Source organism: Microtus ochrogaster, linkage group LG8, assembly GCF_000317375.1.
Source record: "Microtus ochrogaster isolate Prairie Vole_2 linkage group LG8, MicOch1.0, whole genome shotgun sequence".
Lineage (NCBI taxonomy): Eukaryota > Metazoa > Chordata > Mammalia > Rodentia > Cricetidae > Microtus > Microtus ochrogaster.
Window position 1 is genome coordinate 21313208 of NC_022033.1, and position 4861 is coordinate 21318068.

The 4861-nt window shown below is 41.0% G+C and overlaps 1 pseudogene; it reads left to right on the forward strand.

The window, feature by feature from the left end:
- The window catches only part of LOC102001212, an 18024-nt pseudogene that overhangs the window by 6872 nt on the left and 6291 nt on the right, over positions 1–4861 (forward strand).

Sequence of the window (4861 nt, forward strand, 5' to 3'; positions counted from 1 at the left end):
ATAAATATTTTGCATTGGTATGGATCTTGGTCTATTGATACAAATTTAAGGTCAATTTTGTTATACTATGTATATGTATTTCTACTCTTGTTTAAGGTATTATGTTTAGACAGTTCATTTAAAATTTAATATATAATTAAGAAATATAGTTTAATACAAGGTCATCTATAATAACCAAACTTTTAGTCATGTTAGTTAGGTTTTCTATATATACAGAAATACATTTCAGAAAGATAATCTTCAACACTTCAAAGGCCTACAGAATATGGCATTTAAAGGTTTTAAAAACTTAGATTTTTCTTGACAGTGAGATATGTCTGCTTCTGGTGGAACCAGTTACATCAGAGAAGTTTATGGGCATTGAAGAAACACATGACAAGGCTAGCCATTTGGGCAAGAAACTATTCTTGTCTGGACTGCTTGATGGTATGCTGTATAAACTGGACATGCAGGATCCACAGAAAAATGACTGCTGAAGTTGCCAAAAGGTGAGACAGTCCTTCAGGGCTCCTACTTCATGAAAGAGACGGCCATTCTTCAGGACAAGACAAAAGTGACTCACAAACTGCCAACATAGGCAAAATACTCTTTCAAATTTCCTGCTTTGTGGAAAAGTCTGCCAGCTACTATGGGCCTGTAGGCTGAAGATGGGTGCCCCCATAATACAGAAAAACTTTGGGTGACTGTCCAGGCAGCAAGATGTCTCTGTCAACTCTAGAGTTTTGGAAGTTGCTTACAATGTGCTTCTTGTTTACTTAGGTAACATTATATCCTTCTGGGGTCTTTGATGGAGTTGAAGACAGATAGTTATAGTTTTTCTTGATGATAAAAGATAAATTAGATATGAAACTTTAGACTCCTAAAGATAAGATAGATGATAAAGTATTATCCTTAATTTACCAAATGTAAATGAACTAAATATTGTAACTATAAATCTTGCTTGACAACTTGTAAGTGGAGACTGCTCATTCATTTCCCAGCCACCCAGACCCGAATAATAACACAGAAACTATATTAATTATAACACTGTTTGGCCAATAACTTATGCATATTTTTAACTAACTCTTACGTCTTGAATTAATCCATTTCTATTAATCTGTGTGTCACCACGAGGCTGTGGCCTACCAATAAGGTTCTAGCAGGCGTCTTTCTCCTATGGAAGTTACATGGTGTCTCCCTGCTTCTTTATTAACTAATGGTAATAAAAATATTCATAGCATACAGAGGGGAATCCCACATCAATAACTGTTTTGTATATGTAATTTTACTATGTTAATGTTAAAACTTTGCTTTTTAAATAAACAGGAAAGGGGAGGTGATCTGGGGATGTCTTTCTGTATATGTGTTGCTTTTATTGGTTTGATGAATAAAGCTGTTTTGGCCAATGGCTTAGCAGAGTACAGCCAGGTTGGAAATCCAAACAGATATATAGAGAAAGTAGGCAGAGTCAAGGAGACACCATGTAGCTGCCAAAGAAAAAAGATGTCAAGAACCTTTCCAGTAAGCCACAGCCTCATGGTGATACACAGGTTAAGAGAAATGGGTTAATTTAAGATAGAAGAGGTAGGTAGGAATAAGCCATTGGCCAACCAGTGTTGTAATTAATATACGTTTTGTGTGATTATTTGGGTCTGGGCAGCCAGGAAACGAATGAGTGTCTCCACTTACTTTGTGTGTGTGTATCTGGTGGTGTTGCTTAGGAACTGTCCTGTTGTTGAGTCAGAGTTTCTCACTGGGACCCATTCCTGGCTGGTTAGGCTGGACTGGCTGGCTAGGGAGCCCAGGGATCTCCATGTCTCTGCCTCTCAGGTCTGGGATTGCAAGGGGTGCACCTTCACAGGTCCTCATGCTTGCACAGCGGGGACTTAGTGACTGAGCCATCTCCTTAACTTCACTATTCATTTTTCTCATCATAATCTTCCTTTGATTGCAGTTGGTACCGCAGCCACATTTCCTGAGAGTAATTGTTTCAGGAAACTGTCCTTACTTTATCTTCTTGGCTCCCTTCACGCCTTTGCTGTAGACTGCAAGCTTTTTTCCTTATTTTGTTTCTCTACGAGACTTCATGGTGATATTTACATACGGTTCTGGATTTATTATCTTCCCAATTATTCCTGATACACCTTTTCCCACCAATGCAAAGAAATTTTTTCCATTCTATATACCCACTAAACTTAAAATTTTATATTGCTCTGGTGTGTATGTGTGCCTCTCAGACTGTATTCTCTGTAGCTTAGAAAATGTCTTCTACTTACTCTAGGAAGAGCTGAGGACCAACCTGGAACTGATTCAAAGCTACAGACTACGCATTGCCCAAGATATCAACCAAGGAAACCTAGAGCTTTTCCTGCGGTCTTACGATAGGTACAGTGTTCCCATTCCTGTAGGCGAGGGCAAAGGAATGACTGACATCTATAAGAGAAAAGAGGCAGGAGCTTTCCCCGTGTTGTGTGATAACTTGTATGTGCTATCTGCCCATGTGTATAGAAAACAAAGCGGAGAACTCTTGAGCTTTACCTTAATTGCTTTTTGCTGGAATTGTTTCAGAGGCAGAAGTGGCATGTGGGTGCTGAAATACAAAAAAAAAAAAAAAAAAGTTGTTATATTCCAGAATTTACACACATCTTCCTCCACTGTGAGAGTGAGGGAGGTGTGCTGATTCTGTCCTGGGAACTGCCTCTCAGGGTGAAAACACTGGCTCCTCTTCCCTCTCTGGGAGGAGGAAAAAGCCTGAGGAATTGGGTCAATGTAACTTTCCCCAGTTACACAGCCAACAGGGAGCCCAGCCAGGCTTGAGCCAGCTCTCCAGGGTGTCCCTATTTTTAGTTGAAATTCTATTAGAAGAATGCTTGTCTCAATTCACAAGGTCTGTGTTTGATCCCAGCACTGAAAGTAAAATCCTATGTTAGATTGTTACAAAGAAAGTCCTTCCCTCTTCTCAGTCCCAAAAAGTAAAGGTATGTCATCCCCTCCTCCTAAGGGACTCATTCCTAAAGACCACTTGAAAAATTCAATTTAGACTTGAGGATTTCAGTAGGGCTCCTGTTAGTTTTAAAGTTCTCTCCCTTTTTAGCATCCGTAAAATCCGCTCCTGCTCTGTAGCATGCATGGTGCCATGGAAACAGCTGCTAAGGAGAATAGCTCAGGGCCCTTCCATCCTGAGGTGTGAAGACAGTGTTCCTAGACTGTCATACTCTGGATTACATGTTCGGGAAACACATGAAGAACCATGATCTCCTGCAAACGATACTGATTCTGCTTTGTCTGTCTAGACGCAGAGACCTGAAGCTTAAAAGACCCAAACCAGACCAAAATGATAACAGGTTGAAAACATTAAAGTAAGTGCCCCAGTCTCCCCACTGAATGGCTGTGTATCTGCCTGTCATGATGAGTCCATTGTCCTTTTACTTGCTGACCATCTCCTCTTCGGCGTGTTCCTAGGTGTTCTACTTTACTGGTGGTAGGGGACAATTTACCTGCTGTGGAGGCTGTGGTAAGTATGTCCTGATGTGAGCAGCTGGGATTGAAGTGTAGTCAAGTGTGTGTGTCAGGAACACAGCTGACACAGTGTGTCATGGAAACATGACCACACAAGGTCATGCTGTATCTAATTGAACCATGTATGTGGCAGGAACACAGCTGACACAATGTGTCATGGAAACATGGCCACACAAGGCCATGATGCATCTAATTCCACCTACCAGGTTTTACTGTTACATATTTTGAAAATCAGCTCCTCAGCTGTAATTGGAATTTTCTTTGGGTCGCCAACCAGCTCCCAATAAAGTCGCATTCATTAATTATGACTGTTTGGCCTTAGCTTAGGTTTATCCCATTAGCTCTTTTAACTTAATTTAACCTGTTTCTATCCATCTGCATTTTCCTTGGGGCTTTTTACTTTTCTTTCACTCTGTATATCCTGCTTCCTCCACATCTGGGTGGCTGGCCCCTGGCCTCTCCTTTTCCTTCTTCCTTTCTTCAAGCCTAAATTCCTCCTACTTACTCTCCCTGCCCAGAAGATCTGCCTATACCTCCACCCTCACTATGGGCCATTCTAGGGAGTCAAGGTAAAACAGCAGCACATCTTTACATAGTTAAACAAGTGCAACATATTTTTGTGTGGTTTTGTTGTTGTTGTTGTTGTTGTTGTTTGTTTTTCGAGACAAGTTTCTCAGTACCTGTGGAACCAGTCATGGAACTCGCTCTGTAGATCAGGCCAGCTTCAAACTTACAGAAATCCATCTGCCTCTGCCTCCTGAGTGCTGGGATTAAAGGCGTGCACCACCACCAGGCACATCTTTGCATAGTTAAACAAATATTCTGCAACACCCATCAGTGACCAGGTCTTATCGATTGATCTGTGTGGACCTTGATGGCTCTGTGAGCTGCTGTCAACTCTGTGGCAATTAGCACAATAAAACGCTATATACTTATTGTCAGAGTTCTAACAGAGAATCAGCCTTCCACCTGGGGTAAATTACTACAAATCCCACAGTATGGAAGGCGACTGAGGACTTGCAGCCTTTCTCTGCTTACTTCTAAAGTACATTACACATTGGAAAAATGCTCAGTGTAAAGAATGAGGAAAATGTTACAAAGCAGAAGGATGGGTAGTTATGATCCAATTACCCAAGACAAACTTTTCTTTAATGTAGCCCTGATTATATTAAATATGCCAGATTTGAGGCTGAGTTACTGGGGAAGGTAGAGCCCAAAAGTTAATTTTATGTCCTACAATATAGAGCATAGTAAAGGCGACTGGAGTCTCAGCTGTAAGTTTGCGTCTGAAATATTTCCTTCCTTCTTTCCTTCCTTCCTTCCTTCCTTCCTTCCTTCCTTCCTTCTTTCCCTCCTTCTTTCC